Below are 26,300 nucleotides of genomic sequence, written 5' to 3' on the forward strand. Positions count from 1 at the left end.
TCCACTTAATGACTTACATATATAATCTACCTGCAAAGTGCCTCTGCAGTGGCTACCATTCTTCCTGTTTTACAGATGAGAAGCCTGAGGTTCTGAGGACATGAAATGATGGGGTTAGATATAGAAGCAGTGAACTAGGGTAGGAAGAATGTGACTTCATTCTACTTCCAGAGCTTGAGCTTCTTCTGTAGCACTATGCTTAACTGAAGACCAAATAGAGTCTCGAATAGGAAATATTACTTACAAATCACCAGAAAGCCAGGGATTATTCTCTAGATGATTCTAGAGCTGTTCATTTAATCCTTGCAGGATGCCCTATTCTCAGAATGGCTGCTGCTACCACCCATTGACAGACCTAAGGCCCCTCCTCAAAATTCTCACAAGCTTGGGAGACAAGCCAGCCTGGTTCCTAGCTCCACCCAACATGGCTCTTTGAAGCTCACTCCAGGACGTAGGAAAGAGCTCAAGGACCAGGGCACAGGCTTTCTGCTCTCTACCCAGTAACTCCACATTAAGAAGCTAGGATGCCAAATGAAATCCCTCATATGTGTACTACCTTATTTCTAATTTCCAGCCCCCTCTACTGTTTATTAAGAGTAAAAATAGACAGCTGTCTTCTAAGGAGCATTAGGTCACCTAGCCCAAGTGCACAGTGATTTTCAGGATTGATGTTTGCAATTATTCTACAGGTTTGACCAATGCCTGGTCCACAGAAGGAGGGGTCCATGACTAAGACAAGAAGGTGTCACTTATGTTTTACCTCTGGGGGAACTATATTCACCTTGGCTTCTCTCCAGACATGTGGTTTTTATTACCTTAGCTTGAAACAGCAACTGTGTGCCTAAGAAATTTTACAAAGGTTTACGTATGGAAAGTATTTAAGGCTATGTCAGTCTCAGCTATGGGGACAGGTGGGGTGCAGCCGGCAGTTCTGCTCTCAGTTGCCAGACTGCAAGGAGAGGCTCTTGCCTCTTTCCACAAGGTGTTTCCAATAAGAGGGGCACATTTCCCTCATTAGAAATAAAACAAACACAGATTGATGATGTTGTGGTATTTCTTGGGAAAAGAGGAAAACAGTTTTCAGATGTCCTTGTTGAGCTCCTCTCATGTGCTTGTGGGTGGGGCTGGTTTGGGAAGGAGAGAGGTGTATTTATGGGGAAAGCAAGAGGAGCACCCCCCACTATTCCACCACTGAGACTGGCTCCCCAAACAGGGATGATGGGAATGATGTCTGCTCGGCTACATCATAGACCATCAGGGCTTGAAGAGAGAGAATGAGTCCAGCCTTCCTACTTGGCAGATGAGGACACAGAGCCTAGGGAGACCAAAGACCTCCACCAGCAGTCAGGGAAGAGCTACAGCTAATCCCAGTCCAGTATGCTTTTCAGCATATTCCATTCCACACAGCCATCTCAACAATTGAACACACATCTATTCATGTGTAGCTGAAGCTTTAGGCAATAGTTCTCAATCGGATTTATGTAAAAAATGCCTGGGAGGCTTTGCAAAAACACCATTATACTAAGCCTGGAGATTCCTAGGTAATGAGAGTGGCGTAAGGCCTCAGCCTGGGTAATTTTAAAAGCTCTCCTGGTATATTCATGGAATTGAGAACCAGCAGGATTGAAAGCCACTACTTTAAGGAACATAAAGATGAAAACAATATGTTCCCTTTCTTTCAGGAATTCACAGGGTGACAGATTTATGTAAATAACTTTCAATCTCCCATGCTATATGAGGGCCAAGAAAAACTCAAGTGTGATCATGACTGAGCTATCCACACCAGAGGACTAATTTGGGTAAACACTATTGTTTATTCCACCTAAGCAAAGCTTATTCACCTTTCCAGGCCTATCTCAAATCACCTCTCTTCCATAAAGCCTTTTTAACAAGACCCCAAATATAATCAGCATTCATCTTCTCTGGACTCCTACACTATCCACAGGCTGTAAACAGTTTAGCACCAAATTATATACAATTTCTCCTGTTAAGATCTATTAATCATGACATGAAATCTTCCACTTATTCAGTTCATACTGTGTACCAGCCACTCTGCTTCATGCTTTCCATCCTTTGCCACCAATATTCCTAGGAGATCTATCATGCTCCATCTGTACCCATTATATGGATTAAGAAACTGAGACTCATAGGTATCAAGTACCTTGCCTAAAACCAGTTACTAAGGACATATGAGTCCAAGTCTATATGCCTCCAATGCCCATCATTTTATATTAAATATAAACACTATTTCTTTATCATAGCATGTACTCCTGATAATATTTTATAAGCTATAAGCTTCTTTGATATTCATTCTCTTATTTAATCCTGACTCCAGCCCCACTGTCAGCTCTATTTGACAAGCAAGGGAATGATGTCTTAAAACATTAGGTAAAAGGCTCAAAATCCCATTGCATGACCATGACCCCATGTGTTCTGACTCCAAGTGCTATTTCTACTTCTATCCTGTGCCAAGTGCCAAGCTCTGTTGCTTGTTGACCTAAAGTCCCTAGAGAGTCTAGACTATGTTTTATGCTGTTCCTATATAGATACCAGATATGCAGTCTATTGCTTTATTAATTGATTTTCCAAGAATATCTTCATGAGGCATTCTGTCCCTAAGGACCTGAAGAGCAAAACACAATTCTTTTAGGGCTGGAAAGAACTGCTGAAGAGATGTGACTGGTTCTTTTTAGTGCCATGACTAAGTCACTGATCTTAAAAAAAAAAAAGTATTCCAGTCATTATTTTTGAAGGTATGATTTTTCCACTATTTACATAAACTAACAGAATCGAAGAGGAATGTGAATTAAGTGATCTTCCCATGATCATGGAGTAGACCATGGAAGATAGAAAGAACTTCTGTCTACCTCCTACAAAGTCTCTGATCTAAATCCTAGTCACCTGCCTGGGGCATAACAGTGTTTTAAAATTTTACTTTGTCATGTCCCATCTTGTTTTCCAAAGAATTCAAAGTAGTACACAATATGAATGGATACAATAAATAATGGTAAAATATAAACAAAGACAATCAAGGCTGGGGAAAATGGAAATATAAGAAGTCAATTTGAGAAAAAGTACTTTATTAGAGAAAAAAACATTTGCCTTAAAGCCCAAAAGACTGCTTGAATTTAAAATAGATATCCTTCTGTGTGTGAGGTTCAGTTGATGAGGTATTTTTAAGGGCTTAGTAACTCCTGTGGGGTTTCACTTCATGCCGGATATTGACCAGGAAGGATGATTAAAGCAGTGAAACTATAGAATTTATCCCCAGGATGTGGTCAATACAAAGTATTCATGCATCTGTGGTTAAATGGGAGATGTGTTTTCCAAATCTAATGTTGCCAAAAAGACCACGTCAGTGCTTTGTGCAGAACAGAATTTCTATTTCAAAAATAAGTCTGAATCATGACGATTCATTCATTTAGCAAATATTGTGACAATAAATTATCTGCCAGGAACTGTGCAACTCACTTGGAAATTCAAAGACAAATATGACACGGAACCTTTCCTATAGGACTTCTCTGTCAAGAGGAACAGACAGGCTTAAAAGATATAATTGGCATAATTATAACAAGTACGATTCTACAGATATATATAGTGGATATAGAAACAGAGATGAGGTCAACCACTTCATTGAGGTTGGGTGGTATATCCTATCTTCTAATCAATACTCATCAGTCAAAAAGACACCAGGGTTCTGGTACCATCCTTAATCAAGTGAACATGGGAGGGTTATAGAATAAGTAACTTACTTTTGTATCTTGCTAAACATCTCTATATTTCTGACTTGATAGTGTAGAGAAGTAAGGCAGGGAAAAGGCAGTAGTGCCAGCTTAAAAATCGTGATCAGCAGGAAAAGAATGGGGAAATGTGAAGAAATGCTATAGCAAATCTTTTATAATAAACAGGTTAGTGAGACTGATTTTTTGGGCATAGTATTGCCATTTTATTTTCGGCAATCCTCCATATGGTAAAGGCACCTTCAGAGTAAAAATACCAACTTTCTAGCAGATTATACATCCATTCAAAACACCTATGATCACATTTAAAACAGAAATCTAGCATCCTGAGAGGGATGAAAATGGCAGGCTTTCCTGCCAGTGATCATCACCAAAAACTAGAAGCCAATGTCAAAAGTGACCAAGTATTTTAACCCTTCAGAGCTCTCAGTGCTGACTCGAAAATTTGGAGCAACTTCTTCTGGCTGACCTAGTTGAAAAAGATTTTAATGGCCATAAAAAATTTAGAATTTACAGAGTTATATGGAGAAAAGCAACCTGCATATAGAATTTACTGTGATTGATTCCAGTATGTGTGTCTGGAGAACTCCCAAAGCAGGGCTCCATAGCTAATTGACGCATGCCTGAGGTTAGCTCAAGTTACTACTTTAGTAATAAAATCAGATAAAGAAACTTTTAAAGAAAATAACTTGGGCAGCCTGGGTGGCTCAGCAGTTTAGCTCTGCCTTCAGCCCAGGGCATGATCCTGGAGTCCTGGGATTGAGTCCTGCATGGAGCCTGCTTTTCCCTCTGCCTGTGCCTCTGCCCCCCCCCCCCCCCTCTCTCTCTCTCTCTGTGTCTCATGAAAAAATAAATAAAATCTTTAAAAAAGTAAATAACTTCCCCTTTTCTTCCTTATATTGACTCACAGGTTGGAAGTTGAAGAAAAAAAAAACTTAAAAAGAAAAAGCTAAGGAATGCCAAATACTGGATATGTGGAGGAATTCGATAAAATGGAGAGCCTTAATGAGAAATGTGCACACTTGTGACCTAAAGGTAAGTCACTGGGACCTAGAAGGACTGAACCCATGGTCTAAGTGTATGTGAGAGATGGCATTGGGTAAAGAGCATAGGCCATGAGCTAAACAGACTCTCAGTGTTAATTCCCAGCTTCTTTGGGTAAGTTACCTAACCTCTCTGGGGTCTGGTTATTCCTCTCACTTGAAAACAGGGAAAATTATGGTGTCTATATCACTGGGTTGTTGTAAGAATTGAATGAGATAATGCATGTGAGGCTTAGCACAAAACCCAGCACTTAATAAAGGCCAAGAAAAAATGCTAACTGCTGTATTATAATAATTCTCTCATGTAATCCCCACAACTCTTTGAAGAATGTCCAATGATCATCATTTTCTCAATGGGGACATGAGAATGGAGACAATGAGTATCTTTGCTAACTTTTCCCCCAGGTGACTTTCTAAGTATAGCTAATGCCCTGACTTCTCCCTCCCCTTCTTTTCCCAGGAAACCAGACTGCACAGAATGTAGATGGTCTTTCATATCCTTCCTAAACCATCCTGTCCCATGGCTTTCTCTCCACCAACTCTCCCTTCCTAGTTCCTTAGGATCCTCATGTCTCTCCTTCTACCATGGGAACATTTTCCATTTTGTTGCTGGCCATTGTTCCTCAACTATCTTATGCCAAGAACACACAGGACTACCCCACTCTAAGCAATGGTATTAGAAAAACCCTGTGACTATTTGGACATCAGCTTGCCAGTCTCTGGAAAGTTTTTCAAACATTACCTTTCCCTGGGTTTCTATTTTTCCATATTTTGTAAGCCTCAAGGTACTCTCTCCCAGATATGGGCAAGGTGCCCTGGAAAGATGAGAATATTTTAGAGGTCAGGGATGATCCCAACTTCCACTATAATTCTGTAGGTCTATAGGCAAGTCAGTGGAAGATGTGATGTGATAGAGAAGAAAGGAGGGCAGAGGGAAGAACTTGTTTTTTAACATTGGAGGTGCTGTCATGAGGACAGACTTAATCAGTCTTTTCTCCAAGAGCAGAAGCAAGCAAGGGAGTTTTGATTACTGATTCAATTTCACTGTTGGTAATTGGTCTTTCAAATTTTCTATTTCTTTTTGGTTCAGGCCTGGGAGGTTATGTTTCTAGGAATTTATCCATTTCTTCTAGGTTGTATAATTTGTTGGCATATAATTTTTCATTGTAATTCTTACAGTCCTTTCTATTTCTTTAGTGTCAGTTGTTATTTCTCCTCTCTTACTTCTGATTTTGTTTATTCAAGTCCTCTCTCTCACTTTAGATGAGTCTGGCTAGAGGTTTATCAATTCTGTTGATCTTTTCAAAGAAGTACTCCTGGTTTCATTGATCTATTGTTTTTTTTTTTTTTTTTCGGTTTCTATTTCATTTATTTCTGCTCTAATGTTTATTATTTCCTTCCTTCTTCTGGCTTTGGGGATTTTTTTTTTTCTCTATTTGTACTAGCTCCCTTCAGTGTAAGGTTAGGTTGTTCGAGATTTTTCTTGCTTCTTGAGATAGGCCTATTTTTTTTTCAATTCTTAAATTTACTTCCTTTTATTTATTTTTAAATTTTTTATTGGAGTTCGATTTGCCAACATATAGCATAACACCCAGTGCTCATCCTGTCAAGTGCCCCCCTCAGTGCCCATCACCCAGTCACCGCAACCCCCCGCCCACCTCCCCTTCCACTACCCCTTGTTCATTTCCCAGAGTTAGGAGTCTCTCATGTTCTGTCACCCTCACTGATATTTCCCACTTATTTTTTCTCCTTTCCCCTTTATTCCCTTTCACTATTTTTTATATTCCCCAAATGAATGAGAACATATAATGTTTGTCCTTCTTTGATTGACTTATTTCACTCAGCATAATACCCTCCAGTTCCATCCATGTCAAAGCAAATGGTGGGTATTTGTCGTTTCTAATGGCTGAGTAATATTCCATTGTATACATAAACCACATCTTCTTTATCCATTCATCTTTCGATGGACACCGAGGCTCCTTCCACAGTTTGGCTATTGTGGACATTGCTGCTATAAACATCGGGGTGCAGGTGTCCCGGCGTTTCACTGCATCTGTATCTTTGGGGTAAATCCCCAGCAGTGCAATTGCTGGGTCATAGGGCAGTTCTATTTTTAACTCTTTGAGGAACCTCCACACAGTTTTCCAGAGTGGCTGCACCAGTTCACATTCCCACCAACAGTGCAAGAGGGTTCCCCTTTCTCCACATCCTCTCCAACATTTGTTGTCTCCTGTCTTGTTAATTTTCGCCATTCTCACTGGTGTGAGGTGGTACCTCATTGTGGTTTTGATTTGTATTTCCCTGATGGCAAGTGATGTGGAGCATTTTCTCATGTGCTTGTTGGCCATGTCTATGTCTTCTTTGGTGAAATTTCCGCTCATGTCTTTTGCCCATTTCATGATTGGATTGTTTGTTTCTTTGCTATTGAGCTTAAGAAGTTCTTTATAGATCTTGGATTTTTTTCAGGCTTTTTATTGTGGTTGAGTTCTAATTTCATAGAGTTGTAGTCAGAAAAGATGCATAGTATGACTTCAATCTTTTTAAATTTTTGAGACTTGTTTTGTGGCCTTAATATGTGATTGTTCTGGAGAATGTTCCATGTGTACTTGAGTATTCTACTGTTTTAGGGTGTAATGTTCTAAATACATCTGTTAGATCCATCTGGTCCAATGTGTCATTCAAAGCTAATGTTTCCTTGTTGATTTTGTGTTTGGATGATCCATTGATGTAGAGGGGTGTTAAAACCCCCTATTATTATTGTATTACTATTGATTAGTTGCTTTATGTTAGCTATTAGCTGCTTTTTGTATTTGAGTACTCCCATGTTAGGTGCGTAAATATTTACAATAATTATACCTTATTGAGTTCTTCATCTCTTGTTAGTTCTTTTTACATTTTCTATCTCTTAGTTAAAGGTCTCACGGAGGTCCTCTACTCTTTTTAAGTCCATTGAATATTTTTACAACCATATTTACATTTATCAGTCATATATGACTTATCTCCATTTTGTTTAGCACTTTTACTGTAATCTTTGTCATCTTCTTTCATATGGGGCATATTGCTCTGAATCCTCGTTTTGCCTGTCTTTATCTGTTTCTAGGTGTTAAGAAAGTCATCTATGTCTCCTACTCTTGAAAGTAGTGTCTTTATGAAAAAGAGGTCCTGTAGTGCCCTGTAGCACTCTGTCCTCTGTTTGCCAAAACCTTGTGCTCTAGGAGTGTCTCCTGTGTGTGCTGTGTGTGCCCTACTGTTGTGGCTGAGCTGTTTGCCTTCAGTCCAGTGATTCACAATGGCTTTTTGCCGGTTATGGGTAGGGTTTGGTCCCTGTGTTCTTATTGGGTCAGCCTGGGGATGTCTTGGACTTGAGTTGAGGCAACCAGCTGTTTGACATGGTCTCTTCTCTACATTTAGCTGTAGAGAGTCTGTTCTGCCATTCTTTGGGTCATTTTCTGGATTATTTATACTGATATTAGTGTTATATAGTTGTATCACTGGGAAGAGATGAGCTTAGGATCCTCCTATTCCACCATCTTCCTCAGAAGTCCTATATGATACTCTTTTGGAGAAAGTTCCCAGGCCATTTGCTAGAGAATCAGGTAGAAAGCCCATGTCAAGGGTAAATGGCACTTAATAAGTATACAATTGGAAATAGTCTTTGGGAGCTTATATCTGATATCTTTGATTTAAGTCTAGTGGGTGGATAGATTAAGGAATACCACCATGGTGTGGGTAAAAGGAAGTAGAGTTAGGGATACGTGTAGGGGGATAAGGACAGCACAAAAGCCCTACAAGCAGCTTGTATAGATTTACATACCTCATTGGACTCCTTCTCAGAATAAGCTGATAATGATGACTATAATACAAAATAACAAAGAATTATTTAATGGGTATGGGTTTAGTCCATAGAAGTATGATGTTAGAAGTGTCACATTCTTTTACCTTTCTATATCCAATTGGACGAACTCTTTATCTCCAGTCTTCCCACTCCATCCCCTTGTTTCTTAAAAGAGTCTCAGATCTTATCTGGTCTCAGGAACCTTTATTTCCAAGGTCTATTTGTCACTACTGCTGACATCTGGCTCCTCATTTCTTGCCGTAGCTGCCCTTCCAGCTCCCTGCTGGGTACAGACTGAGGTACAGGGATAGGGGCCATGGCTCTGAAGGCCCTGGTATTTGCTGACCACCTCCAGGCATAGAGATATTTTACCACTTGCCATCTCTTGGGGCTCTGTAAGGCAGTAGGATTAGGATCCCTAGTGTTCAAAAGAATGCACTATCCTTTCATCTCCCAGGTTTAAGAAATCCAGATCTTTCCAGCATTCATTCACTGAGACCTCTCCTCAACCCCTAGTGTCCCTCCTTCTCTCCACAATCTAGCTTTATCTACCTTCTATAAGCCAAAAATTTCAAAACAAATCATGTTAAATCTCCTTTGGGCAAGTGAAATACAGCCGTCTGGAGCACAGACCTGCAGTTGCTCTTTTTGGTAAACTGGACAGCTTATAGTTATTTATTTAGCTTTTTGTATGAGCTAGGCACTATAACAAGTGTTTTGCAATAAGCATTGTTTTATCTGATCCTGACAGGATCCATATGGGTAGGTAAGATTACTACTTCAGTCAAATGTGTAAGAAAAGTAAAGCTTGAAATGATAGTCAAGACACCTGCCTAGGATGGAGCTAAACCCAGGCTACCGACTCCAGAGCCCAGACTCTCAATCACCACATCATCTGCCTTCCTCTTTAAAATTAAGAAGCAAATCTCCTTTTCTCATTCTTTTTGTGAGGATGCTACAGTGAAAAATAAAAAATAGTGAAAAAAGGGGAAATAGTGAAAAAATAGGGAATAAAGGGGAAAGGAGAAAAAAGGAGTGGGAAATATCAGAAAGGGAGACAGAACATGAGAGACTCGTAACTCTGGGAAACGAACTAGGGGTGGTGGAAGGGGAGGTGGGCAGGGGGTGGGGGTGACTGGGTGGCGGGCACTGAGGGGGGCACTTGATGGGATGAGCACTGGGTGTTATTCTATATGTTGGCAAATTGAACACCAATAAAAAATAAATTTATAAAAAAAAAGAAAGATAAGATACATGTAAGTTAATCAGATTAACTTGTCCAAATGATACCGATTAAATCCCAGAGACTCCATAGGCTACACAGCAGGGTTCTAAAAAGGAAATGATGTTCTCTCAGCACGAGCAAAACCTGTTAGATCTTGTGAAGCTGCCGCATAGGTTATTTATCCTGTGGAGTGCTGGGGGAGTGCATCTGAGTGTGTGTGTGGGGGGCAGTTGTAGTAGTACTCTCCTTGTTCTAGGCATCTCCAGTGCTCTGTGGAAGCTCTCTGCTAGATTCCCTTAGGAGAATGCCCTCTTGCATTCTTTTGTATCAGGAATGTATGCAATGGCATCTTTACAACAATAATTGGCAATATTGTTTTTATTTTCAAGTAATATATAAATTAATGGTGCATCTTTGAAATGAAGGCATCTTGAATTCAACGAACTATGGTTTGTTGAAAAATTCTAGATTAGAACCTAAGGGCAGGAAAGAGAAAATGTCTCTGCTTCTTATGTATCTTATCCCCTCCCCTCTCCACACTTGTTATGAGTGCCAGCCACCATGAGCAGTGGGGTAACAACAGTTTTCAATGGCCCACGTGCATCCTTACTGTCAAGATCCCTCACAAAGTGATTAATAATTTTAATATATCCCCAATCACCTAATTATAATCCCAAATTAATCCTTTTTCAATCATCACTTAAGGAAAGTGATATCATCTCAAGAAAATAACAGTTTTATTTGAAACTTTTTCTAAGGAGGTGCTGGAGTCAAAGAAATTCCTTTTCAATCTCTGTGCATCAGCTGTATTTATATATTTATATAGCACTGCACACTGAGGAGAAAGAAAAGAGACCAGAAGTAAAATCATCAACCTTTAAAGAAGTATCCTATCCACTTCATATTTGCATAGAAGAAGGCATGGAGTACAGAAAATTTTTTTGACGAGAATGAAATGACTAGGTTTCTCCTTAATCATTACTTCCAAATTAAGTTAACCATCATCTTTCCATGCATCCTGGTTCAATAAAGATTTTTCTGCTTCATACAAAAAAAAAAAAAAAAAAGATTTTTCTGTATAAGCCCAGGGCTGCAGTTTATTAAAAATTTAAACTTGCCCTTATAAACCTTACGGGAATCTGAATTGAGATAGCCAGAGATTCTGGCCAATTCATCATTATTATTTCTTGAACTCTGGACGTTTATTTACGCAGCTCCAAACTGATTTGCATTCTGCGCCAGTTACAGGAATAGATCTGCCAGGAAGTTTTGAAACTCGAGAATAGATAGGCCCCTTTCTTGGTTAAGTCATAGCTCCACAAGTACAGATTAGCCCAGCCAGGTCCTCCAAATCTTTTGCAATGAGCATTTTGAAACACATGGGTCATTTAGTTCTGGTTTCCAGGCAGTTTGGTGAAATGCTTAGTCCAGTGAATTGCAAAAGTTTATGATTTCTCACTGAGGAATGAAATGTGACGCAGTAAAACAAACTTCAGACATTTAATACCAGATGTTAATGTAAAAAATTGGAAAATTGTGGCCCCACATGATTTTCTGACCCTTGACCACTAAAGCCCATCATAGTCTGGAAACTATCATCATTTCTGGTTTCCTCTACTATTAAACTTTATATCTAATTTTTTAAAAAGATTTTATTTATTTATTCGAGAGAGGCAGAGACACAGGCAGAGGGAGAATCAGGCTCCATGCAGGGAGCCTGACATGGGACTCGATCCCAAGTCTCCAGGATCAGGCCCTCGGCTGAAGGCAGCACTAAACCGCTGAGCTACCCGGGCTGCCCTATATCTAATTTTTTTAATGTGAAATAATTCTGAAGGTTTAATGGATATAATTCGATCATATCAATATTAAGGCATTTTGTGTACACACAGAATAATGCCATTCCTTGTCATAAAATTCAGAATTACAGCCTTTCTGAATTGTGGTACTTTCTAGAAATCTTAAAAAAATAGTTTGAGGCTTGATGATTTCCCTTGCCTGCACTCCACACCTATCTAACTTCATGAAATACATAAGAGAAAGAAAACAAGGGAGGAAATCTTGCTTATTTGCATCAAGAGGAAAAGTAACACCTGAAATATACCTTTCAAAACATGTTGACATTTGTTTGCCCTTCTTCTCTGAATCTGTACACTTGAGAAATTGAATTACTGCTTTAGAAGGAGGTTGCACTATTTATAAATCCCATGTCTATGTGGAGATCCTAATATGGAATGAGGAGTAGTAGCTAAGAAGCTCTGGATTTGGTGGCCGATCTGAGGGGATTCTATTATTTTCTGTGTGATTGGACAAAGGATTTAACCTCTCTGTGCATCAATTTACTCTTTTTTTAAAATTTAAATTCAATTAATTAACATATAATGTATTTTTAGTTTCAGAGGTAGAGGTCAGTGATTCCTTAGTCTTATGTAATACCCAGGGCTCATTATATCACATGCCATCCTTAATGCCCATCACCCAGTTACCCACACCCCAGCCCCCTCCAGCAACCCCCAGTTTCCTAGGATTGAGTGTTTTATGGTTTGTCTCCCTCTCTGATTTTATCTTGTTTTATTTTTCCCCTCTTCCCCTATGATCCTCTGTTTTGTTTCTTAATTTCCACATATCATTGAGATCATATGATGATTGTCTTACTCAGATTACCTTATTTTGCTTAGCACAATACCTTCTTCCATCCACATTGTTGCAAATGGCAAGATTTCTTTTTTTGATGGCTGAGTAGTATTACATTGTTTATATATACTACATCTTCTTTATCCATTCATCTGTTGACAGACATCTGGGCTCGTTTCATAGTTTGGCTATTGTGAACATTCTTGCTATAATCATTGGGGTGCAGGTGCCCCTTCAAATCACTACATTTGTATCTTTGGGATGAATCCCTAGTAGAGCTATTGCTGGGTCATAAGGTAGCTCTTTTCAGCTTTTTGAGGATCCTCCATACTATTTTCCAGAGTGGCTGCACCTGCTTGCCTTCCTACCAGCAGTTTAAGAAGGTTCCCCTTTCTCTGATCCTTGCCAACATCTGTTGTTTCCTGACTTGTTGATTTTAGCCATTCTTACTGGTGTGAGGTGGTATCTCATTGTGATTTTGATTGATATTTCTCTGATACTGAGTGATGTTGGGCATTTTTTCATGTGTCTATTGGCCATTTGTATGCCTTCCTTGAAGAAACATCTGTTTATTTCTTCTGTTTCTTGACTGGATCATTTGGTTTTTGGGTGTTGAGTTTTATAAGTTCTTTATATATTTTGGATACTAGTCCTTTATCTGATAAGACATTGGCAAATATCTTCTCCCATTCTGTCTGTTGTCTTTTGGTTTTCTCAACTGTTTCCTTTGCTGTGCAAAAGTTTTTTTATCTTGATGAAGTCCCAATAGTTCATTTTTGCTTTTGTTTCCCTTGCCTTTGGAGACGTGTCTAGTAAGAAGTTGCTGTGGCCAAAGTCACAAAGGTTGTGTTCTCCTCTAGGATTTTGATGGACTCCTATCTCACATTTAGGTCTTTCATCCATTTTGAGTCTATTTTTGTGTATGGTGTAAGGAAGTGGTCCAGTTTCATTCTTCTGCATGTGACTGTCCAGTTTTCCCAATATCATTTGTTGAAGAGACTTTTTTTCCATTGGATATTCTTTCCTGCTTTGTCAAAGATTAGTTGACCACAGAGCTGAGGGTCCATTTCTGAGTTCTCTATTCTGTTCCATTGATCTGTGTGTCCCTTTCTGTGCCAGTACCCTATTGTCTTGATGATTACAGCTTTGTAATGGAGGCTGAAGTTTGGGATTCAGATGCCACCAGTTTTGGTTTTCTTTTTCAATGCTCCTTTTAGCTATTTGGGCTCTTCTCTGGTTCCATACAAATTTTAGGATTATTTGTTTCAGCTCTGAAAAAAGTTGATGGTATCTTGATAGGGATTGCATTGAATGTATAGACTGCTCTGGGTAGCATAGACATTTTAACAATATTTGTTCTTCCAATCCATGAGCATGGAACGTTTTTCCATTTCTTTGTGTGTTCTTCAATTTCTTTTATGAGCATTCTATAGTTTTCTGAGTATAAATCCTTTACCTCATTGGTTAGGTTTATTCCTAGGTATCCTCTGGTTTTTGGTGAAATTGTAAATGGGATTGACTCGTTAATTTCTCTTTCTTCTGTCTCATTTAGTGTATAGAAATGCAACTGATTTCTGTGCATTGATTTTATATCCTGCCAATTTGCTGAATTCCTGTATGAGTTCTAGAAACTTTAAGATGGACTCTTGGGTTTTCCACATAGAGTATCATGTCATCTGTGAAGAGTGAGAGTTTGACTTCTTTGCTGATTTGGATGTCTTTTATTTATTTTTGTTGTCTGCTGAGACTAGGATTTCTAGTACTATGTTCAACAGCAGTGGTGAGAGTGGTCAACCCTGCTGCATTCCTAACATTAGCAGAAAAGCTCTCAGTTTTTCCCCATTGAGAATGATAATTCACTGTGGGCTTTTCATAGATGGCTTTTATGATATTGAGGCATATTCCTTCTATCTCTACACTGTGAAGAGTTTTAATCAAGAAAGGATGCTTTACTTTGTCAAATGCTTTTTCTGCATCTATTGAGAGGATTATATGGTTCTTGTCCTTTCTTTTATAAATGTAGCATATGACATTGATTGATTTGCAGATGTTGAACCACCCTTGCATCCCAGGAATAAATCCCACTTGATTGTGCTGAATAATCCTTTGAATGTCCTGTTGGATCCTATTGCCTAGAATCTTGGTGAGAATTTTGGCATCCATGTTCATCAGGGATATTGGTCTGTAAATCTCCTTTTTGGTGGGAACTTTGTCTGGATTTGAGATCAAGGAAATGCTGGCCTCATAGAAAGAGCTTGAAAGTTTTCCTTACATTTCTATTTTTTAAAATAGCTTCAGAAAAATAGGTATCAATTCTTCTTTAAATATTTGCTAGAATTCCCCTGGAAGTCATCTAGCCCTGGACTTTTTTGTTGGGAGATGTTTGATTACTGCTTTAATTTCCTCACTAGTTATGAATCTGTTCAGGTTTTCTATTTCTTCCTATTTCAGTTTGGGTAATTTATGAGTCTTTAGGAATGCATTTATTTCTCCCAGATTGCCTAATTTGTTGGCATTATAGTTGCCCATAACATGTTCTTATAATTGTTTATATTTTTCCAGTGTTGGTTGTGATCTCTCCTCTTTCATTCATGATTTTATTTGAGTAATAAATAAATAAAAAGAATAAAAATTCTCTTTTCTTTTTGATAAGTCTGGCTAGTGGTTTATTGATCTTATTGATCTGTTCTACTGTTCTTTTGGTTCCTATTTCGTTGATTTCTATTCTAATCTTTATTAATTCTTGTCTCCTGCTGGGTTTAGGCTTTATATGTTGTTGTTTCTCCATATCCTTGAGGTATAAAGTTAGGTTGTGTATTTGAGACCTTTCTTGTTCCTTGAGAAAGGCTTGTATTGCTATATACTTCCCTCTAAGTACTGCCTTTGCTGCATCCCAAAGGTTTTTGAGCAATTATGTTTTCATTTTCATTTGTTTCCATCAATTTTTAAAAATTCTCCTTTAATTTCCTCGTTGACCCATTCATTAGTAGGATGCTCTTTGGCCTCCATGTATTTGAGTTCTTTCCAAATTTTCTCTTGTGATTGAGTTTCAGTTTCAAAATATTATGGTCTAAAAATAAACAGGGAATGATCCCAATCTTCTAGTACCAGTTGAGACCTGATTTGTTACCCAGTATGTGATCTATTCTGGACAATGTTCCGTGTGTTCTCAAGAAGAATGTGTATTCTGTTGCTTTAGGATGGAATGCTCTGAATATATTTGTGAAGTCTGTCTGGTCCAGTGTGGCATTCAAAGCCCTTGCCTCTTTGTTATTCTTGTGGTTAGATGATCTGTGCATTGCAGTAAATGGGGTGTTAAAGTCCCCTACTATTATTATATTATTATTGATGTGTTTCTTTAATTTTGTTATTAATTGGCTTATGTAATTGGCTGTTCCCATCCTAAGGGCATAAATATTTATAATTGCTAGATCTTCTTGTTGGATAGACCCCTTAATTATGATATAGTATCCTTCCTCATCTCTTATTACAGTCTTTGGTTTAAAATCTAATTTGTCTGATATAAGGGTTGCCACCCCAGATTTCTTTTGATGTGCAGTAGCATGATAAGTGGTTTTTCACCCCCTCACTTTCAATCTGGAGGTGTCTTTGGGTTTAAAATGAGTCTCTTGCAGACAACATATTGATGGGTCTTGCATTTTTTTATCCAATCTGATACCTTGGTCTTTTGATTGGGGCATTTAGCTCATTTACATTCAAAATAATGATGAAAGGTATGAACTTAGTGCCACTGTATTACCTTTAAAGTCACTGTTTCTGTATATTGTTCTGTTCCTTTCTGGTCTATGTTACTTTTAGGCTCTCTCTCCACTTAAAGGATCCCCTTTTAATATTTCTGGCCTGGATGGTTTAGTGATCACAAATTCTTTTAGTTTCTGCTTGTCCTGGAAGCTTTTGATCTCTCCTTCTATTTTTAAATTACATCCTAGCTAGATACAGTCTTGGCTGCATATTTTTCTCATTTAGTACCCTGAGTATATGTTGCCAGTCCTTTCTGGCCTGCTAGGTCTGTATGGCTAGATCTGCTGCCAGTCTAATGTTTCTACCCTTTTAGGCTATAGACTTCTTGTCCAAGCTGCTTTTAGGATTTTCTCTTTGTCTCTAAGATTTGCAAGTTTCACTTTTTATATGTCGGGGTGTTGACCTATTTTTATCGATTTTGAGGGGGATTCTCTGTGCCTCCTGGACTTGAATGCCTGTCTCCTTCCACAGATTAGGGAAGTTCTCAGGTATAATGTGCTCTAATATACCTTCTGCTCCCCCCACCCCTTCTTCTGGGAGCCCAATTATTTTAGTATCATTTCGCTTTAAGGTATCACTTATCTTACCAATTCTCCCCTGGTGATCCAGTAGTTGTTTATCTCTCTTTTTCTCAGCTTCTTTATTTTCCACCATTTTGTCTTCTAGATCACTAATTCTCTCTTCTGCTTTATTTCTCCTAGCAGTTAGAGCCTCCATTTTTTATTCCAGCTCATTAATAACCTTTTTTATTTCAACTTGATTAGATTTTAGTTCTTTTATTTTTCCATAAAGGGATTCTCTAGTGTCTTCTCTGCTTTTTTTCAAGCCCTGCTAGTATCTTTATAATCATTCTTCTGAACTCTAGTTCTGACATCTTACTTATGTCCATACTGATTAGGTGCTGCCTCTTATTCTTTTTTTTTGGAAGTGAGTTTTTCTGTCTTGTCATTCTGTCCAGAGAAGAATACATGAATGAGAGAACAAAATACTAAAATAGCAATAATGACCCCAAAGAAATATACACTAAACAAATCAGAAGAGAACCAAAACAGAAAATAAAATTTAAAAATTTTTAAAAAGAAGATATAATCAGACAGGTGGACAGAACAGAGCAATAATACGCTGAATCCTGTATTTTTGTCTGTTTGCTAGAAAACTAGATCCCAAAATTGTAAAGAAAGAAAAACCTTCATTCATACAAAAATAAAAGTAAATACAGTGAAAGGATAGAATGAAACTTGGCCACAGCAACTTCTTGCAAGATACAGCTATGAAGGCAAGGGAAACATAAGTAAAAATGAATTATTGGGACTTAATAAGATAAAAAGCTTCTGCACAGCAAAAGAAACAGTCAACAAAACTAAAAGACAACCTACAGAATGGGAGAAGATATTTGCAAATGACTTATCAGATAAAGGGCTAGTATCCAAGATCCATAAAGAACTTATTAAGCTCAACAGCAAACAAACAATCCAATCATGAAATGGGCAAAAGACATGAGCAGAAATTTCACCAAAGAAGACATAGACATGGCCAACAAGCACGTGAGAAAATGCTCTGCATCCCTGGCCATCAGGGAAATACAAATCAAAACCACAATGAGATACCACCTCACACCAGTGAGAATGGGGAAAATTAACAAGGCAGGAAACAACAAATGTTGGAGAGGATGTGGAGAAAGGGGAACCGTCTTGCACTGTTGGTGGGAATGTGAACTGGTGCAGCCACTCTGGAAAACTGTGTGGAGGTTCCTCAGAGAGTTAAAAATAGACCTGCCCTACGACCCAGCAATTGCACTGCTAGGGATTTACCCCAAAGATACAGATGCAGTGAAACGCTGGGACACCTGCACCCCAATATTTATAGCAGCAATGTCCACAATAGCCAAACTGGAAGGAGCCTCAGTGTCCGTCGAAAGATGAATGGATAAAGAAGATGTGGTCTATGTATACAATGGAATATTCCTCAGCCATTAGAAACGACAAATATCCACCATTTGCTACAATGTGGATGGAACTGGAGGGTATTATGCTGAGTGAAGCAAGTCAATCAGAGAAGGACAAACATTATATGGTTTCACTCATACAGGGAATATAAAAATAGTGAAAGGGAATAAAGGGGAAAGGAGAGGAAATGAGTGGGAAATATCAGAAAGGGAGACAGAACATGAGAGACTCCTAACTCTGGGAAACAAACAAAGGATAGTGGAAAGGGAGGTGAGCAGGGGTTGGGGTGACTGGGTGATGGGCACTCAGGGGGGCACTTGATGGGATAAGCACTGGGATATGCTATATGTTGGCAAATTGAAATCCAATAACAAAAAATTTAAAAAAAGAATCAATGGGAAAAATGAAAAAAAAACTGTAAAAATGAAAATTAAATTTATTGAAAAAGGAGAAAACCCCGTGAATTCTATATATTATTTTCTCCTAGTGCTGGAGTTTTGCAGTTGTCTATGATTGGTAGACTTGGTCTTGAAGGATATTCTTGCTGAACTGGGGAAAGGGCCTGTTGCACTGATTCCCAGGTATCTCTGCCCTAGGTGAATTGTACCACCCTTGCCAGGGGGCCAGGCTAAATAATCTTGTCCAGGTTGCTCTTTGTGGATTTTGTCCCTGAAGGCTTTCCACTCTGCTTTAGAGGATGAGGATGAAAATGATGGCATCTCAATCTCCAGCCTCTGAGCAGAGAGCTCAGGGCCCAGTCCACCCTCAGGGAAAAGCAGTCAATCACTCCTGTCTCCCTGGTCTTGGTCTGCACAATGTGCTCAGCCTGTGACTGAGCATTTCTATCTCAGGCATGCAACCTGGCTTTGAGTCTCTAAACCCTGCAGACTCCTGCAGCTCACACCCATGCTGTTCCTCCTGGGGGAGGGTGGAGTCTTGTGGCAATTCTGCCACTTGCTGGGCCCCTGCTCAGGGAGTGATCACCCCACCATGCTGTGGTTTGAGGTTTATGGCACCCCTAAGCTGACAACCCTCTCCTGGGCTTGCTTATTGCAGCCAGCTTCCCCACTCTGATGCCTGGGAACTCTGCCATACTCAGGCACCCCAGTCTTCCTGTGACCCCAGGGATCCCAAGATCATACGGTCCCACCTAGAATTCCAGCCTGCTTAGCCACTTGCACATTTTTCAGGCTGGAACATCCCTCACTGGAGCAGATTCTAAAAGTTCCGATTTTGTGCTCCACTGTTATATCACTTTCCAGTGCTGGCTCCTGGAGGCTCCCTCCCCTTGCCATCTATCCTCCCATATATTGCCTTGGATTCATTTCTCTTCATCTCCTATTTTGCAGAAAGTAGTCACTTTTCTATTTGTAGAGTTGGAGCTATTCTTTTCTTAGATCTCTGGTTGAGTTTGCAGGTGTTCAGAATGATTTGATAGTTATCTAGCTGAATTCCTGGAACCAGACAAAACTAAGGTCTCTTACTCCATCATCTTGGACTCCTCTCTACCTATCCTTTTTAACAATTCCCATTTCCCCTTCCTAAAAATGAGTTTAACATGAACATTCTGGAGGATTTCGAGGTAAGACTGTACTAGGAGGATTCTAAGCTTACTTTGTCCCATGGATACAACTAGATAACACCCATGTTAGTGTAAATAGCCCAGAAAATGACCTCATTGTTAGCAGAACAAGACTAATCACAGATAAATGTAGAGAAGAAGACACATTTAAGAGGGTAGGAAGGCTGGAGATGCAGTCAGGAAGTAAACTGACCCGCAGGACTGTCTGTGGGAGGAAATGGGGCACAGAGAGGGTAAAGAAAAAGACCCAAACCCAGGCACAGGAAAGACAAATCCCTATATCATTTGGTTTTGAAAGCCAGAAAGGTCAAATTTCACCAGTTCTTACAATCAGTGGGTCTTAACACCCAAAACTTTAAAATCAGCAGGCTCAGCTCTAGGGGACATGGGAGGGAAAGAAGAAAATGAGTCCTCATCATTAAAGAGAGAACATGATAATTAGGCCGGTAGAGATATAGCATAGAAACAGCAACTTGAAAAACATCTGGGAAATAGGGAATGAAATTTGTTTACTAACCTCAGAGCATATTTTTGGAAGGACAGGGATCCTTGGGAGACTTCCAGGAACAAAGGAGCTGGCAAGTACCATTTATCTCCCCTGCCCCATAGCCTAGACACAGACACCTGAAGAAACCAAGGCTGCACCAACACATGCTACCTAACTTGCCAGCAGCATGTCCTACCCCCACATTGTTTTGCAGACATGCTGCCTCCATCCAACCTTTGTCTCCCAGTCCCCTCCCACAGCAAACCTGCACAAACCTTGCTAACATTGAATTCTCCACTCTGGCATTCTCCTGTAGATTTTTCCCCCTCCATATGTCCTTACCTGAAGCCCATCCCAAAGCAGTGCCATGAGCCTAGTAATGTGCAAGCAGCCCTGGCAGGGACCAGCACCATTCCAAAGTAATTCCTGCTCCCCAGAGAGAGGGGAAGATAACAACACACACTCATCCAACACAAACCCATCTGGTTTGATTGCGGACCCCACCCACCAGTGATAGCTTCTCAGGAGACAATACAGGGAAAATGCCCTGCAGTTCAGTGCTACTGCATCTTTGGTAAACACCTGGTTGACTCAGGTCAAGGTGACCCCAGGGACCAAACCCTGACCACAGTACACAGATGACTGGATTGCAGGCCATATTAAGGTACACACAATATAGATAGGAGATGCCCCTGAAGTGCCATCTTCTGGTGAACAGGGGACACTGTGGGGCATTGTGGGACCTCTTCTTCATTAGCCCACTACTTTTAAGAACAGGAGGTGTAGCTGACTTTCCAACACAAAGAAGCAGACACAGCCAGACAAAATGAGGAGACAGAGGATTATGTCCCAAATGAAAGAAGGGGACAAAATCAGAGCAAGAGTCCTAAGTGAAATGGAGATGCCTATGCCTAGTAGAGAATTTAAAGTAATAGTCATAAAGATACTCATGAGACCTGAGAAAAGAGTGAACCACCTCAGTGAGAAACAAACAAAAAAGAACCAATCCAGAGATGAAGAACTCAATAAATGAAATTAAAAATATAGTAGATGGAATGAACAGTAGACTACAGGAAACAGAAGACTGGATCATGACCTGGAGGATACAGTAATGGAAAGCAATCAAGATGAATAGACTTAGGGAACTCAGGACACCATCAAGCACAGTAACATTCACTCTATAGGGATCCCAGAATAAGAAGAGAGAGGAGAGGGAAATTTTATTTTCAGAAATAACAGCTGAGAATTCCTGAATCTGGGGAAAGAAATAGAAATATAGATCCAGGAGAGACAGAGAACTGTCAACATCAATCCAAAGAGGTCCACACCAACATACATAGCAATTCAATTGCAAAGAATTTTAAAGCAGCACATGAAAATCATTACATACAAGGGAAACTTCATGAGGCTTTCCACTAATTTTTCAGTAGAAACTTTGAAGGCTACAAGGGAGTGCAATGATATATTCAAAATGCCAGGAAAAAAAAAAAAAACCTACAACCAAGAATACTTTATCCAGCAAGGCTATCATTGAAAGTGGAAGAAGAGGTAAAGAGCTTCCCACACAAACAGAAGTTAAAGGAACTCACCACTAAACCAGACCTACCAGAAATGTTAAAGAGGACAGGTGAGTAGAAAGGAAAAAGTAAGAGTAAGACAAGTAGGAAACACAGAAGCAGTAAACTTAATTATATCTATAAAAATCAGCCAAGGCATTCATGAAATAAAAGGATGTCAAATGTAACACCATATACTCAAACATGGGAGGTGAAAGGAGTAAAGAATGGATTTTAATTTAAGCAACCATCAACCTGATATCAACTCCTGTAGGCATAAGATACCATAAATAAGCCAAATGGGAGCCATAAATAAAAAACTTATAATAGATATACAAAAAATAAAGAGAAAAGAGTCCAATTATATCATTAAGGAAAACCAGCCAACTCTGAGAGAAGAGAGCAAGAGAAGAAGGAAACAGAGAACTACAAAAACCAAAATAAAACAAGTAGTAAAATGGCAATAAGTACAAACCAAGTAAGTACTTTGAATGTAAACGGCTTACACACTGCAATCAAAAGATGTAAGGTGACAGAATTGTTAAAAAAGCAAGATCTATCTATATGCTGCCTACAAAAGAGTCATTCCAGACCCAAAGATAATGCAAAATGGAAGTGAAAGGAAATCTGAGGTAGGAGTATTTCTACTGGACAAAATAGACTTTAAAAACAAAGACTGTAACAACAGACAAAGGACATTATATAATCATAAAGGGAACAATCCAACGAGAAGATATAACAACTGTAAATATTTATGCACCCAACACAGGAGCACCCAAATATATAAAGCCCCTAATAGCACAAAGGAAGTAATTGATAGTAATACAGTAATAGTAGGGTACTTAAGCACTTCACTTAAATTGAACTCCAATAAAAAATAAATTTAAAAAAAAGCACTTCACTTACATTAATGAGTAGATCATCCAAACAAAATTAACAAGGAAACCATGACTTTGAATGACATATTGGACTAGATAGATGAAGCGGATATATTCAGAACATTCCATCCTAAAACAACAGAGTACACCTTCTTCTCAAGTGCACAAGGAGCATTCTCCAAAATAGATCCTCTATTAGGCTACAAAATATGTCTCAGCAAACTATAAAATATCAATGTCATGCCATGCCTCTTTTCTGATTGCACACTATGAATCTAGAAATCAACCATGATAAAAAGTCTGAAAAAAACCCACAAATACATGGAGGTTAAATAATACGCTACTAAACAATGAATGGGTCAACCAAGAAATCAAAGAAAAAAATTAAAAATACACGGAGATAAGTTAAAATGAAAACAAAGTGATTAAAAATCTTTCAGATGTAGCAAAAGCAGTCTTAAGAGGCAAGAATATAGCCAAAAAAAAAAAAAAAAAAAAAAAGAAGAAGAAGAAAAAAGAAAGAAAAAAAGGCCTACCTCAAGAAGTAAGAAAATTTCAAACGACCTAAACTTAATCCCAAGGGAGGTAATAGAAGAAAAGCAAGCAAAATACAAGAGCAGAAAAGACAGGAAATAATAAACATTAATGCAAAAATAAATGAAATAGATGAGTTGCCTAAGTGGCTCAGTTAGTTAAGCATCTGCCTTCAGCTCAAGTCATGATGCTGGGGTCCTGGGATTGCGCCCTGCGTCAGGCTCCCTGCTCCCTCTACTCCTCCCTGCCTCGTGCTGTTGCTCTGTCTCTCAAATAAATAAAATCTTAAAAGAAATAGAAACTAAAAAAACAAAACAAAAAACCCCACAAAACAATAGATCAGTGAAACCAGGAGGTGGTTCTTTGAAGAGATCAATAGAACTGATAAACCTTTAGCCACACTCAAAAAAAAGAGACAAAGAACTTAAAATCAGAAATGAAAGAAGAGACCTAATGGTGGACACCACAGAAATAGAAAGGATCATAGAAGAATATTATGAAAAATTATATGTCAACAAATTAGACAACCTAGAAGGAATGGATAATTTCCTAGAAATATATAACCTCCCAAAACCTGAAACCAAGAAGAAATAGAAAATATGAACAGACTGATTTCCAGCAATGTAATTAAATCAGTAATCAAAAAACAAGAAAAAACGCAAAAGTTCAGGACCAGACAGCTTCACAGATGAATTCTATCACACATTTAAAGAAGTATTAATACCTGTTCTTCTCAAACTATTCCAAAAAAAGTAGGAGAGGAAAGCAAGCTTTCAAATTTATTCTGAGGCCAGCATTACCCTGACTCCAAAACCAGATAAAGACACTACAAACGAAGAGAACTACACAACAATATCTCTGATGAGCATAGATGCAAAAATCCTAAAAATATTAGCAAACTACATCCAACAGTACATTAAAAAATTCATTGATCAAGTGGAATTTATTCCTGGGATGCAAGGGTGGTTCAGTATCCACAAATCAATGTGATACATATGCATTGCATCAATAAGGGGAATATAAAAACCGTATGATCATTTCAATAGAAGCAGAAAAAGCAATTGACAAAGCACAAGACCACTCATGATAAAAAACCTTAACAAAGTAGATTTAGAGAGAACATACCTCAACATAATACAGGTCATCTACGAAAAATCCACAGCTAACGTCATACTTGATGGTGAAAAACTGAAGGTTTTTGCCCCAAGATCAGGAACAAGACAAGGATATCCACTCTCACCACATCTTTTCAACATAGTATTGCAAGTCGTAGCCACAGCAGTCAGACAACAAAAAGAAAAGGTACCCAAACTGGTAAAGAGGAAGTAAAACTTTCACAATTTGCAGTTAATATGATACTATGTATGGAAAACCCTAAAAACTGGTAGAACTGATAAATGAATTCAGTAATGTCATAGGATACAAAATCAATGTACAGAAATCTGTTGCATTGGTATGTACTAAAAATGAAGAATCAGAAAGAGAAATTAACAGTCCTACTTGCAATTGCACCAAATATAATAAAGTACCTAGGAATAAACTTAGCCAAAGAGGTAAAAGACCTGTACTCCGAAAACGATAAAATGCAAATGAAAGAAATTAAAGAAGACCCAAAGAAATCACAAGATTATGCAATGAGGGAACTAAAAAGTAGTCTTTTTAACAAATGATGTTGGGAAAACTGGACAGCTACATGTAAAGCAATATAACTGGACCACTTTCTTACACCATACACAAAAATAAACTAAAATTGGACCAAGGACCCAATGTGAGACCTGGAACCATAAAAATCCTAGAAGAGAGCACAGACAGTAATTGGTCAGACATTAACTGTAGCAATATTTTTCTAGATAGATCTGAAGCAATTGCAAAAACAGCAAAAATAAAACTAATCAAAATCACTTATTATCAGGGAAATGCAAATCAAAACTACAATAAGATAGCACCTTATATCTGTCAGAAAGGCTAAAATCAAAACACAAGAAACAAGTTTTGATGAGGATGTGGAGAAAAAGGAACCCTCTTGCACGGTTGGTGGGAATGCAACCCGGGCATTGCATGGCGGGAATGCATGGCGGGGTGCAGCCACTGTGGAAAACAGTATGGAGTTTCCTCAAAAATTTAAAAAGAGAACTACTCTGTAATCCAATAATTGCACTACTGGGTATTTAAAAACTGAAAAATACAAAAACTCTAATTCAAAGGGATCCATGCACTCCTGTGTGTTTACCAGCATTTTTTTTTTACAATAGCCTAATTATAGAAGTAACCCAAATGTCCATTAGTACATGCATGGATAAAGAGGGTATGATACATACATACACACACACAATAGACTATTACTCAGCCATAAAAAGAATTAAATCTTGCCACTTGCAACAGTATTGGTGGATCTATAATGCTAATGAAATAAGTTAGAGAAAGACAAATACCATATGATTTCACTCATATGTGGATTCTAAGAAAACAAGTGAGCAAAGGGAAGAAAAGATGAAAAAATTGACTCAACTATAGAGAACAAACTGATGGTTCACAGAGGGGAGGTGAAATAGGTGGTGGGGATTGAGGAGTGCATTTGTGATGATCTCCAGGTGTTATGTGAAATTGTTGAATCACTATATTATACCCATGAAACTAATATAATACTGTTAACTATACTGGAATTAAAATAAAACTTAATAAAAATAAAAAATAGAATTACTGTATGATCCAGTAATTCCACTATTGGATATTTACCTAAAGCATATAAAAACATTAATATGAAAAGATACATGCACCCCTATGTTTGTTTACATTATTTATAATACTCAAATTATGGAATTAGCCCACATATCTATTGATAGATGAATAGATAAGTGTGCGTGTACACACACACACAATGGAATGTTATTCAGCCATTTAAAGAATGAAATCTTGCCATTTGCAACAACATGGATGGATGGATCTAGAGGGCAAAATGTTAAGTGAAATAAGTCAGATAAAAAAAAGAAATAAGTCAGATAAAGACAAACATCATATGATTTCACTAATACATGTAATTTATAAAATAAACCAACAAAGAAAAAAATGAGACAAACC

The 26,300-nt window shown here is 38.4% G+C and overlaps 1 long non-coding RNA gene across 1 annotated transcript in view; it reads left to right on the plus strand.

Annotated features, from left to right (window-relative positions):
* The window catches only part of LOC140622743 (uncharacterized), a 120,264-nt gene that overhangs the window by 78,510 nt on the left and 15,454 nt on the right, over positions 1 to 26,300 (plus strand). The window contains exon 3 of the long non-coding RNA XR_012022432.1: positions 4,651 to 4,775. This is a non-coding gene — a long non-coding RNA (uncharacterized lncRNA). The remainder of the gene's footprint in view (positions 1 to 4,650; positions 4,776 to 26,300) is intronic.

Source organism: Canis lupus, chromosome 32 (genome assembly GCF_048164855.1).
Source record: "Canis lupus baileyi chromosome 32, mCanLup2.hap1, whole genome shotgun sequence".
Classification (NCBI taxonomy): Eukaryota; Metazoa; Chordata; class Mammalia; order Carnivora; family Canidae; genus Canis; species Canis lupus.